This window comes from Ambystoma mexicanum, chromosome 9, assembly GCF_040938575.1.
Source record: "Ambystoma mexicanum isolate Mex_15411 chromosome 9, UKY_AmexF1_1, whole genome shotgun sequence".
Lineage (NCBI taxonomy): Eukaryota > Metazoa > Chordata > Amphibia > Caudata > Ambystomatidae > Ambystoma > Ambystoma mexicanum.
The window spans coordinates 484,110,470-484,125,511 of record NC_090931.1 but is presented as its reverse complement, the minus strand read 5'-3'; positions in this window follow the sequence as shown (position 1 = coordinate 484,125,511).

Genomic DNA, 15,042 nt, shown 5'->3' with positions numbered 1-15,042 from the left:
GCGCCCTGCTTGCTGCACAAGGCATTGCCAAGAGAGAGCACATCACTGCCGCCAGAAAAGCATCCCACTGGCTCCCCATAAAGGAAAGGATCATTTTCAAAGCGCTAAGTATCACCCACAAATGCATCCACCTCTCGGCCCCAGTGTACCTATCCCAGAGAGTCCACCCGGTCTCCTCCTTGAGACCCACTAGGACACCATATGCCAATATGCTTTCTGTACCTAGGGTAAAAAGAGCTAGAGCAGGGGGCGCCAGCTTCCCTTACCTTGCTGCCGTACACTGGAACACCCTTCCCACCTCTCTGCGAGCTGAACCATCACTGACTGCTTTCCGCAAAGCCATGAAAACTTCCTTGTTCACCTAACCAACACCATATGTTCAAGCTCTCATGTATGATGTATTATGATGTATGATACCTCCTATTGCTGAACACAGGATCCTGCGGCACTGTAACCCAAGGCACAACCTGTACTCATTGTAACTAAGTGCATCTACAAGTAACAGCGCCACAATGCCCCTGGGCTGCCTGTGCGCTATATAAATGTAATAAATATATAAATAAATTCTTGTGAGACAATCTGTGTAGATACCAGATTACACATAGTACCTACAAATAATTATGTTTTTGTTGTTAACTGTATGCACTTCTCATAATGTGATTTCACTGACTCTTTGAGTACACCACCAAAATGACTCTCTTTGTACTTTAAAAACACATGTATTCTACACTTCTTAGCCAAATAAAAAAGGCAGGTGTGGTGAACCCAAGTGGCTGGATGGTTCTTTGCCTAGCAAGACAAATGTGTTAAGTGTCAGGCTAGGTTTCCAATAAATGTTTTGAGTAAGGATTGCAAGAATTGATTGCATTAGAATTTGTGATGAGGACAGGACTAACCCCCCGTATTTAGTATCTCTTTAGCCCATTTAGTCCTGCCCGACCCAGGGCTGTCCCTCATGTCAACTACTAGTAAACTCTCCAACATTTCTACTTGCAGATTCATGTACATCCACATGCATGAACACAAACTACAGGTATGAATATTTTCCGCACAGTACATGTACATCTCTTGTATAAATGCATATAAACAGAGTAACTGCCACTCACCCTGTATAAATTGTAAACAAGCTTAATGTCATTTCTCCCATCTGCTTTGATCAAGTGTCACTTGCAAAGTTGTCTGCTCTCCAAATTTGTATTTACCCATATTATTAACTGCAATGTGCAAACTGTTATTTTCTTCATTCATTCTATCATTTGTGTAACCACTGCCACCTATTTCTCCACATTTCAACCATAATAGCATTTAAAGTATTATAGTGCACATGATGTACATACAATTTCCTTTCTATACATTCTGCATATTTAACATACATTCTATAATTTCAACTTCCTTTACAAATTATTATAATAGTAATTAGACAACACACACAGCTATCTAACAAAGTGTAATTTCATGTTAAAAGATGGGAGAAAAAACTGTCTAATTATGGAAAAAGGCTTTCTAGTGTGTTATATAATGACACACAGCCAGGATGGTACATGCATCTTTATTTATGCACACAGATAGCCAATATCATTTGAAAGGATCCCAGCTGAAATAACACCACTGCCTCTTCAACTGTTCTTCCAATCTAGACAGCTCTCTCATTCCAGCTGGTTGCCCATTCCATTCTACAATTTACAACAGCATTCAGCTATGCACAGGTGCAGTCATGTCTATCACATCATCTACAACTATGTACAGTGTTGTAAAGCAAGACATACAACATCTCCCCCCTCCCTTCAGTCTGCAACACAAGCACCAGATCCTTCCTTGCAACCCTTACTTTATTTCAGACTCTCCCATCTTCAAGTACCACAGAATCAACCAGTACTTTGGTAATCACCTACTGAGTAATAAGCTGCTGACCCCATCAAATCTTTCTACTTTATTTCCCACACCTTCACAAATGCATACATTGCATACTTTTCCGTACAGTTCCTGCCATTTACCCTGTAACAATAGCAAACAAAGCATACAATTATTTCTTCTATCTCCTAACATCCAATAACACCGCCTTAAGAAGCCAAGTGTGCTTTGTGCGCTTAATATTGTACTAATTTCTAAAGCACATTCAACAGATTCTAAATGAAATATACAGAATGCACATAAGCAAAGGAAAGTGCATGTACATGCTATGCACAGTTATCAGAAAGCACTACTACTGCAAAAACAAAGAAATCCATGTCTACATTAACAACAATGCTATTAAGACACATATTTACTAACTTCTTTCTTTCACAATTGCAGTAAAGACCACTCCCCTGAAAAGCAGCAGCATCTGAAGTACGAACGAGGACTCAGAAGAAACCTACTCTTTCCATCCAAAAAAGTGCAATACTGCCATAATGTTCTAACTGTTACTCAAACACTGTAGAATTATAGTATTCTAGAACAAACAATTGTATTAACCCTGCAACATTAGATTCAGTATTAGTGCTTCCCCTCACCAGCTCCATACTTTGATTTATAATATGAACACCAGTATAGTAACACAAATGCAAGAATAGCCTTCCCAACCTGATGTAGCACCCCATTGCACAATCACACAGCGCTACATACATCCTTACCATCATACTCAGACACTCATGCACAAAACACACATACGCTGCACAAGATCCCAACCCACACTTTCTTTTTTTCTCCAACAGACCCCAAAGAATGCCTACCAAAAACCAACTCTGTAGAAAGCAACGCAAAAGTAAACGAAATAAAACTAAAACTCTCCAAAATAAGCGTCCACCTCTAGCAGAATTTGTACAAAATGTTCAAACAAAACAGCTAAACAGTCATTAAGCTAAACAAAACAAGCTTCCAGTACAGAAACTTTGCTTCCTCTTTCAAAATGTAAAACAAAACAGAAAGTGATTAACAAGACTGCAGCTACCACTAGTGCTAAAACTGCACCTATAAATAATCTTGATGTAGCGGCATGTAAGCATACCAAAAAAATTATTTTACAAAAAATGTTCTGCCACAGAGTCCTTCAGAACCTTATAAAAACAGGAGAGAAATCACGCACGAACCTTAAAACCTACAGTAGAAAATGAATCCTGCAAGCTCTCATAGACAGTGCAATCCTTCTCAAAAGAAAATTATTTATTTTAGTTTTAAACAGAATGAAACCACTAATAAAACTAAGTACTAATCTACAAAAAAGACTTATCAATAAACGGAATATCAACAAAGATATCTTCACAAACATCTGTGGAGGTGAATGGAGTCACACCATGAGCACAGAACCATATGTCAATGAAGAAGTACACAAACAAAAGCCAATAAACCCAATTGCCATACATGACAGTGGACGAGGGTATGAAACACTTAATACCATTATGGAACAAGAGACGCTGCTCACAAAAATATCCCCAGAAAACTCAGTATTAACTGTCCATTCCACTGAACCAATACATCCAGTCTACAAATGGCAGTGCACATCAATGTGTAACATTGCCAAAAAATCTTTCAAATATTTACACCAGTTCCTCAAACAGTATGTGAAAGGCAAAGACAAAATTCAAAATGAAACTACTACAAAATATGGACTCCTGTCCAGTGCGCAAATACACAGGAATGCAAGGACATTCATTGGCCTGCATTTCTGGACCTATTTGCAAAAGCACCTTCCATCAAATCAAAATATAAACACATCATTCAACTATAAGAAATCTGGTCAATAAACTGTACTATGCCAAAAGTCTTCTTTAGTACCAGCCAATTTAAATAACAATCTTCTACATGGTACAGCCAAACAAGTACTCGAAGAAATAGAGCATATCCAGAGATAATATTTTGGAACTGAAAGCCACTTACAAAATGCAATAGGTTTACAACAGACTAGCAACAACTGTACAGATGGCAAACGTCTATTACACACAGACAAAAAAGAAATACTAAATTTTAAAAGTACATCTGCTGAAGTACAAAACCATTTGTGTGTGTTGCCGCAGGACTTTTTATAAAATAGCACAAAAACTGTAGACATAATGTACAAAATAGAAGACAATGAAGATTCCAAATGGTTCCAATTAGCTCTCTATCTTACAGCACAAAACAAATACAAAATTACTAACCCCTTAATACTTTGCAATTACTGCATTGCAAAACTCGACAACAACCAAACACCTTCACGTGCTATCACAAATAACCCCTGCAAAAAGAGCATCATAATTCAAACAGTGCACCCATTTCAAGCAATAATATGCCTTCAACCAAAAACAGCAAAATGACCTCCCTCTGAATTAGTGAAAGGCATTTGTGGCAAAGTAGTTTATTTGCCATTAAATCTCAAAGAACATGTACACACTCTGGGAGTGCACTATCCAATAGATCAATCTTTAATTATATTAGTAAATGGCATACCTACAAAAGACAAAAGAATTTGGCAACAACTCGTGGACTTACATAATGTTAGACACGCCCTGCAATATCTAAAAGAAAACAATGAATACTACAGAGAAATTAATATTGAAGAAAACCTGAGGGAAACCACTGATATAATTCAAGAGTCATCAGAAACAAATCAATTTCAACTTCTAGATCCTGCTACAGAATCCAATATTTTAGACCATTATACAATTCATCCATTACACTCTAAAAGACCCCATAGATGATGCACTGGAAATGTACCAAATGCGACCAGCCAAAGGATCTCCAATCAGCATATGGGAAAAAAGTATAGAAGCACGTGCCTTTCCTCTACTCTTTCCTACTGGAAAAGGAGGAAGGTACGATGATAGACCCACACAAATAACAGCATCAGAATACTGCTCTTTACAAATGTATTCTGAAGACCCCAGATTCAGACAAAACGTGGAATACATATTCCACCTTCTCTTTGAAATTGAACTAGCAACTCTATGCTACACAGTTGCACACACATTGAAATAAGGTACCCATTTTCAAGATATGTCAGCTATGGGATTAGTACAAACAGTGCAAGAAAAAGATGAGATTTTACAGTCAAGCATTACAAATCTTTTAGCAAACATGCGTGGTACAAAATACTGGTTCCGACATCACGGAGATGTACGCTGTATGATAAGGAACCTTGGCCCACCCACTTGGTTTGTGACATTAAGTTGTGCAGAATATGCATGGGAAGATTTAGACGATTTCCTACTCATAGCAAACAAAAACAAAACAAACATAGATATACAAACACCAGGAGAACTCTGCTCTCTAGATCCGCTAAATGTATCAAGATATTTCCATCATCGCTTCATTGCTATGCTACACTTCATTTGTAATAAAACTGTTCCTCCCCTCGGAGAAGTGCAACACTTCTTTTGGAGAAAAGAATACCAAGACAGAGGAGCACCACACATCATCTACATGCTTTTGTGGATTAAAAATGCTCCTAAATTTGGTCAGGACAGTGATGCCACTGTTTTGCAGTTCATCCAAAAATATGTCACTTGTGAAATCCCTTCACAAACGACACATAGTGACCTTCATGCACAAATTTTACAATTTCAAAGACACAAATGTGGGAAATATTGTCGTTGCAAATATAAAAACAAAGGGAAATACTACACCAAATGCTGCTTTGGTTTCCCTAGACCAGTTTCAACAACAGGTCAAGTAAACAACTTCATGTCTTCAGTTAGACATAATGTCAAAGGTAAATCACCTAAGAGCACATATTACATAAAAAGAACAGAAGAATCAAAATACATCAATGATTACAATGCAATCATTGCCCTCCTATGGAATACAAACATAGATGTGCAGTACATTGGAGACAATTCCACTGCAGTTGCACGATATGTCACAGCCTATTTAACCAAAGCAGAGAGAACACAGCTTCAGGACCTCTAGGATAATATATCATCTGACAAAACACTATCACAGAAATTGTACAGTTTAGGCATAAAAAATGCTCTCTCACAGAGAATGTGGCTGCTATGAAGCTGCAGACCATTTAACCAGTACTGCCTTGTATGGAAAATATGAAAATATAGTATGGAAGTCTTGGTCCTGCTAAATCTAGAAAAAGAGTTCTCAAATCATATGAGGACATAGAAACAATATCCAAAAATGATCCCAACAGCCAAGACATTTTGAAAAACAATTTACTAGACACATACCACCCAAAGAGGTGTACCACATTGGAAACCATGTGTCTATACCACCTAGCCGAAAACTTCACATAGAAAAAAAATATTTAACCAGATGAAAAGAAAGGTAGATACAGAGTAGCAAATCGTGAAGGTATCTTAGTGAAACTTACCAAACGCAGCTTAATTAATCATATCAAATTGTCATTAAAAACTCCTCAACATAAAGAACTGTATTACATGTCACTGCTACAACTTTTTAAACCATGGAGAAAAGAAGAACAGTGACTAGATACCTATGACTCCTATGAAGATGCTTTCAAAGCAAATTAGAGCACTATAGCGGACAAACTTTACACAGTACCGAACAATTATTCACAATGAACAGCAACACGAAGAAGAACTCCAGGCCCAACTAGATGTAGACACTCCTGACAGTAGTCAACCTTCTGTAACAGGAAGCCAAGAACCACTTGGACAGCCACTAATTAGCCATGACAGAAGTAGAAAACACCATGTGCCAATATGTGCAATCTACAGAAGACTTTGCTGACCCAACTTCCAGTGCTATGCCGATGACACTCCGCTCATTTTCAGGCTACCTTCAGCCACCTCTTCTCCCTCTCTCATCTCTGACTGCTTGTCCGCCATCCAGGAGTGGTGTGCCAACAATGATCTCTGCCTTAACGCCAGTAAGACCGTGATTATCCTCATTGGAACACCTGCTCCCTCCTTTCCTGTCACTCTCTGGCCGGCCTCCCTTGGCACTCCTTCTGCTCCCACCTGTGATGCTAAAAACCTCGGGGTCATCTTAGACTCCACACTCTCCTTCTCTCCTCACATCTCTGGCATCTCTAAGAAGTCACACTACAAGCTGCACCTCCTCAGAGGTATTTTTCCTTTTCTCTCCTTCCCCGAGAAGCTGACTGTCTCCAGTGCTCTGGTTCCATCTAGGCTAGTCTATTGCAACAGCCTCTTTCTAAACCTGCCTGCTTCTACTCTCTGCCCTCTGCAACTCATCCAGAACAGGACTTCAAAACTTGTCCTTGGCCTCAAGCCCAGGGATCGTATCTCTCCAAGACTGAAATCTCTGCACTGGCTCCCAATGGCTGCAAGGATTAGGTTCAAAACCCTCTGCATTGTCCACAAGGCCTTCTGGGGCTTCATTACCTTCAGCTCTCTCTTCCTAAATATCTTCTTTCCCGAGATCTTCACTCATCCACCTCCAACTCTTGCAAGCTGTTCAGAATTGAATGAAACAATGTTTAAAAGAGAAATACAACAGATAGTTCAAATTGGCTTCACAGACAAAATGGAGGTACATGGTATGATACTGCCCATGTGTCAACAAGCCACAACAAGGCTAAACACCTTGGAAAACTCTCTAACACAGCTGGTTTGGGGAAAATATTAAAATTATCTTTAAACTGCAGAGTAATGCTTAAACGTAACCTTGACGTGGACCAACAACTAGTTAATGGAGCACTTGGTACAGTTGTTGGCTTTCAAACATACCCACGTGACAACAACATTCAATTTGTCAATATTCTCTTTGACAAACTATCTGAAGTTAAAAGGATATGACGCTCATCAGCCCGCGTCCTTCTTTTCAAAGGACATGTATGTACGCAGAGAACAATTTTCTCTAACTCTAGCATATGCAGTCACCATTCACAAATCACAAGGTCTTACCCTAGATAAAGCATTGATAGACATTGGTAGCACAGTGTTTAAAGAAGGCATGAACTATGTAGCACTGTCACGCTTACGTACACTTGACGCGCTATTTCTAATCAACTTTGATGCAAGTAATGTAAATGCTGATATTTCTTGCATTTTAGAATACAATAGACTGCGTTCACTCTACACCCCCATCTAAAAACCTATCCTGTTCCGCAAAAAGCAAAACGTTGTAAAAGAAAACTACTTCAGACTTCAAACTATGCAAGATCTCACAACAATTCCTCCAAAGAAAGTAAAAGAAGCTAATAGCTCATCAAGGACCACAACCAAAGAAGAATCTACTGCTCAGAGTTACTCGACTACCCCTTCAAAGAAGCAACTTGCACTTGCGCGATCTGAATGACACCTGGCCTAGTAGGATCGTTGTCTGTCTCCCCTTGTTCCCCCCCACCTTGTCGCGCCTTGAAACACTTGTGTATAGGCGCGTTACAAATGCCATATCATATCATATATCATTATGCACACTACGAACAAATGACTTGGATACAGAACTGTCAGGTCCATTCAAATTTTCAAATACAAGTGGTGTAAATTGCTATGCAAATGTAGCAATAAATATTCTATTCCAATTACCACCAATTATTGACAACATTTACTTACACAGTACAGAACAATTGTGTGTGCAAATGTTAGTCCTTCATAAAAATGCAACCAACAATCCTGACAACACTTAGTGTTTCTGGAATAAGGCAGGAATTGGACTTCTGTGCTGGAATGGTCAAATTCACCATAATCTCACAAGAAGATCCACAAGAATTTCTAATGTACTTGCTACAAGTACTAGAAAACAAAAACATATCTATAAATGAATACAGATTTCATACATGTGGAAATATACATGCACTCTTTACAAGCATGTAGTACAAGAAGAAGTTCCTAATGAACACTTTTTGTATGTATCCATACCTAACTGTGAATCCATTCCATTTCAACAACTTGTACAAAATGCAAACCATGGCAGATTATGTACTACCTGCAATTCCGATAATCGTTCCACCTTACAAATACAAACACATAGTAAATACGTAATAGTAATGCTTTTACGTTATAATGCAGATGGTACCAAAAACAACTGCAAGCTAGCTGGATTCACACATGGTCAAGTATCACTTGGTAATAAAACCTTCACAACAATAGGTATAATCTACCATGCAGGAGCCACAACCAATGCAGGTCACTACACTGCATATATAAAAAAAGAATTGTGGATGGTTTCAATGTAATGATACTAACATTACTCTAAAACAGAGATTACCAGCACATCTTGTAAACGCTTACTGAATATTCTTAAAACCAAAATTTAATAACTAATCTATGTATGAACATAAAACTTGAACTTCAAAACTATTACCAGTTAGAATACGCCAACCGGTATCTAACTGCCCCAAGATTCTGCAACAAGCAAACAGATAAATGAATACCATTAAAATGAAACAAGAAATAAACAGTTAGAATATGCCAACAGGTATCTAACTGCCCCAAAAATCTGCAACAAGCCAACAAATAGATGAATACCACTAAAATGGAAAAAGAAATAAACAAATAGAATACACCAACTGATATCTAATTACAACAATAATACCACCACTTCCAAATCAAAAACCATACGCATATTCAATTCCTCCTACTGAACCCAATGAAAGAAATATATTGTACCACAAATTAGAAAGGACTTTTTTAATCCAGCATGGATTTTTTTTCCCACAGACCCAATGATTTAATCAACAAACACAGGAGCTGAGCAAATTGCACAGTACACTGGTTTGAACTATAGTAGTTCTAAAGTACTAACTATGAGGGTCGACAAAATACAGAAATGTCTACTATGCAATGCAATACTCATAAACTACCTACACTAACATGTAATTTGTTACAAAATGTCTACTCCAACTACCCATGTCATTAGAAAACTGCATACAACCACAAAAAGTCAAACAGTAAGTATATAATGATTGGACTCACAAACACCACAGCATAACACACCCATTCAAGCAAACGCCTGACCATAAACCACAATCCAAAATGTTTGCTTCAATGGGTATCTTATGCTGCAGTGCTTGTTGCCAAACGCTACAATCTTGACTGCATGGCCTGGCCAAAACTCTTCATACAGCCTGTACAAAGGAAACAGTAAGTATATAATAATTAAACTCACAAACATTGCAACATAACAAAGCCATGCAAACGAACACCTCACCAATAAATACAACCCAAAATGCCTAGAGTCTTCAATACCAACATTCTGAACACAATCCAACAAACAAACACACACACATAATCTCACTATCCTATAAACACTAATACACTACTACCAATCAGTACACACATTTTTGAAAACATATCCCCTAAGCAGCCCACATACCACAGTCAAAATCTTTGGTAACATGGGTGTGTTATGCTGCGGTGGTTGTAGCCAGTGCCTAGAGTCTTCGGTGCATGGCCAAAGGCCTATGGCACTTCTGCCATGCACCCAAGAGTCTAGGCCCTGGCCACAACCACCGCAGCATACCAACACACCCATAGAAACAAATACCTACCAAATGACCACAACCCAAAAACATAATACACCCACCTCAAAACCTATCCACTTCAATTAACATTCTAAAAAATAATTACAACCAACGTACAACCTCTTCAGTATATACCCTCTTTACCCAATGCTCTTCTAACGACCCAAAACCAACATCATACTAAACTAAAATAGCCAGTAGTGCGCCTAGTGTTTAGTATGTTCACGGACAACCGCGGTGACCGCGGACACTACAAACATATCACAGCCTTCTCCCACCTAAAGAAAAACAGCATTTGACCCATCTCTTACTCCCCCACCCTGTCCAAGCACTCATACACACCAAGACACTCCCCAAAATTGGATTAATGCTGGGGGGGGGGGCTCTGTTGCGCACATCTAAAATGGCCGCCTAGGTGGAGAGCTCCGGCTTATTTGAAATCCTTTTTGTCCTGAATATCCTGCCAGCTATCAGTTGTCCGAAGGAAATCCACAGAAGACTGCGTCGGAGGGTCTTAGGAAGAGCCCCTGGAAAAACAAAACTTGCCGGCACCAGGACTACATATATACGGGCTGGTGAAGCTGCAGCGACTGCGGAGCTGCGGCGCGGCCGCCCGAGGGCTCCCCTGAGGGCTCCAAACCATTCCTACGCAAGCCCGGGCCCGACAGCGGCGGGCCGGCCGGGAGGGGGAGGGGCAGCCCGCCAACGTACAGGCGCTGCCTGGGGTGGCGCCGCTCCATCTCCCTTCCCTCCGCCCAAACGAGGTCCCGAAAGCAGATCTTCTTGCACCGGGTCCTGGCTGCGGCTCCCGCCGAGTGCCTGGAGACAAGCCGCGACGGCAGCACCAGCCCCAGAACCCCCCCGCAGCTGAAGTCCAGCTAAGGTGACGCTGGTGAAGTAAGTGGGCCACCGGGGGTGGGGGGAGTGCGCCTGCGATATTGGCCAACTAACATCTGTACTCCTACGAGCACGGCACGCCTAGGTCCTCTTGAGAGGGGAGGCGAGTGGAGCGGCACGGCTGGTGGTGCCCCGAAATACAGTGCTGCGGAAAGTGAGGACGCGCTGCGGGAGAGGGCATTGCCTGGACCCCCGTGTAAGGGGAGTAAAGTATAACAACGAGGCCAGTGCCTCCCGACAATAACGGCGGCTTGAGGGGTGCGCAGCTGGCCGTCAGATACAATGTGTGCCCGCTGAATTCAGCCAATGCCCGCTTGTGAATGGGGGAAAATGTAATGCAGCAATCCCTGTGACAGGGACACAAACCGGAGGCAAATCAGTACCCGAACCCTCGGGTGTACTGTGGCATGCCCTGCTTGATGAAAATAGACATAAGCCGCTGAAATACCTGCTTCCACACCCGTTGAACTCCTTCATTGGCCACCAGGAAGTCAGACATATAAGTGGTGGGACCCGGAGGCACGATTGGCGAAAAGACATAGTGGTCAGGCTTGCAACTGTGAAGGCATAAATCTCCAGGACCACAGGAAAAGAGCGGAGAAGCGAGACAACAGGCTGAGCTGGCCGGAGCGGTCACCCGGCCGCCAAAACATTAACCCTTTAAGTGTCATGGGTATTTCTCCCCAGTGCCAGGGCCTTTTTTGGTGATTTTGGTATGTGGCCATTCAATGGCTTGTAACTTTTTTCGAAATGTGCCCGGACTTTGCGGGGGTGTCTGGGTAATAAATTCTGGGGCGATGTGCGCAAAGCATACCTCTGCGGATTCCCACGGGTGTCCTCTTTTCGGAAATGCATGGGGCTCCCTGTTTTCCTTGGTGGCTTGGACACCCGAGGCCCATATCTGTATGTTGTGCCGGTCAGCAGAATGGCTGAGATTCCCCTCTGCAAACAGACTGGGGGTTGCTTGCGTTTTCGGCTTGCCCCTTGCCAGCCAGGTAGGTGCACCCACACATGCGAGGTACCTTTTTCGTCTGGACACCTGTGGGAACATGAGAAGGTATGACATCTGCTGTTGGCGACGTGTTTCGGTGAGTGGACACGGAAATGTCTCTGAAATTGGCCGGAAATGAAGACAATTCTCAGACATTTCGCTCTGGACACCAACCGAAACACACCGCCAACAACACGTGGCCTACCTTCCCACGTCCCCACACGTGTCCCAATGAAAACGGTACCTCACATGTGTGGGTGCACCTACCGGGGGCGCAAAAGGAAAATGGTAACCGACTGGGAACCCCAAGCCATTCGCCACTGCCCATTTTGTTCATGTGGGCAACCTACAGATTTGGGCCTAGGGTGTCGAAGCCAGCAAGGGAAACAGGGAACCCCATGCATTTCCCAAAAGAGGACACCCGTGGGAATCCACAGAGGTCTGCCTTGCGCAAATTGCCCCAGTTTTTATTAGCCGCAATCCCCGACAAAGTGTGATATTTGGTGGGGGAAAAAACACAATGTTCACTTTGTCTGGGGTTCTGGGTAATAAATTCTGGGCCGCTTCGCGCAAATCAGACCTCTGTGCATTCCCACGGGTGTCCTCTTTTGGGAAATGCATGGGGTTCCCTGTTTTCCTTGCTGGCTTCGACACCCTAGGCCCAAATCTGTAGGTTGCCCACATGAACAAATTGTGCTGTGGCGAAAGGCTTGGGGTTACCAGCGGGTTACCCTTTTCCTTTTGCGCCCCCGGTAGGTGCACCCACACATGCGAGGTACCTTTTCCGTCGGGACACCTGTGGGAACACGAGAAGGTATGACATCTGCTGTTGGCAATGTGTTTTGGTGAGTGGACACAAGGAAATGTCTCTGAAATTGGCCGGAAATGAAGACAATTCTCAGATATTTCGCTCTGGCCACCCACCGAAACACACTGCCAACAACACGTGGCCTACCTTCCTGCGTCCCCACACGTGTCCCGATGAAAACGGTACCTCACATGTGTGGGTGCACCTACCGGGGGCGCAAAAGGAAAAGGGTAACCGACTGGGAACCCCAAGCCATTCGCCACTGCCCATTTTGTTCATGTGGGCAACCTACAGATTTGGGCCTAGGGTGTCGAAGCCAGCAAGGGGAACAGGGAACCCCAAGCATTTCCCAAAAGAGGACACCCGTGGGAATCCACAGAGGTCTGCCTTGCGCAAATTCCCCAGTTTTTATTAGCCACAATCCCCGACAAAGTGTGATATTTGGTGGGGAAAAGACACAATGTTCACTTTGTCTGGGGTTCTGGGTAAAAACTTCTGGGTCGCTTCGCGCAAGTCAGACCTCTGTGCATTCCCACGGGTGTCCTCTTTTGGGAAATGCATGAGGTTCCCTGTTTTCCTTGCTGGCTTCGACACCCTAGGCCCAAATCTGTAGGTTGCCCACATGAACAAATTGTGCTGTGGCGAAAGGCTTGGGGTTACCAGCGGGTTACCCTTTTCCTTTTGCGCCCCCGGTAGATGCACCCACACATGCGAGGTACCTTTTTCGTCGGGACACCTGTGGGAACACGAGAAGGTATGACATCTGCTGTTGGCGACGTGTTTCGGTGAGTGGTCACAGGGAAATGTCTCTGAAATTGGCCGGAAATGAAGATAATTCTCAGACATTTCGCTCTGGCCACCCACCAAAACACACCGCCAACAACACGTGGCGTACCTTCCCGCGTCCCCACAGGTGTCCCGATGAAAACGGTACCTCACATGTGTGGGTGCACCTACCGGGGGCGCAAAAGGAAAAGGGTAACCGACTGGGAACCCCAAGCCATTCGCCACTGCTCATTTTGTTCATGTGGTCAAACTACAGATTTGGGCCTAGGGTGTCGAAGCCAGCAAGGGAAACAGGGAACCCCATGCATTTCCCAAAAGAGGACACCGGTGGGAATCCACGGAGGTCTGCCTTGCGCAAATTGCCCCAGTTTTTATTAGCCGCAATCCCCGACAAAGTGTGATATTTGGTGGGGAAAAAACACAATGTTCACTTTGTCTGGGGTTCTGGTTAATAAATTCTGGGCCGCTTCGCGCAAATCAGACCTCTGTGCATTCCCACGGGTGTCCTCTTTTGGGAAATGCATGAGGTTCCCTGTTTTCCTTGCTGGCTTCGACACACTAGGCCCTAATCTGTAGGTTGCCCACATGAACAAATTGTGCTGTGGCGAAAGGCTTGGGGTTACCAGCGGGTTACCCTTTTCCTTTTGCGCCCCCGGTAGGTGCACCCACACATGCGAGGTACCTTTTTCGTCGGGACACCTGTGGGAACGCGAGAAGGTATGACATCTGCTGTTGGCGACGTGTTTCGGTAAGTGGACACAGGGAAATGTCTCTGAAATTGGCCGGAAATGAAGACAATTCTCAGACTTTTCGCTCTGGCCACCCACCGAAACACACCGCCAACAACACGTGGCTTACCTTCCCGCGTCCCCACCTGTGTCTCGATGAAAACGGTACCTCACATGTGCGGGTGCACCTACCGGGGGCGCAAAAGGAAAAGGGTAACCCACTGGGAACCCCAAGCCTTTCGCCACTGCCCATTTTGTTCATGTGGGCAACCTACAGATTTGGGCCTAGGGTGTCGAAGCCAGCAAGGAAAACAGGGAATTCCATGCATTTCCCAAAAGAGGACACCCGTGGGAATCCACAGAGGTCTGACTTACGCAAATCGGCCCAGAATGTAATACCCAGAACCACCAGCAAAGACACACATGGGAGAAGGGTGCCCAAGGCCAGGGATATTAGCGCCGGCTTTGCTGGAGCCCT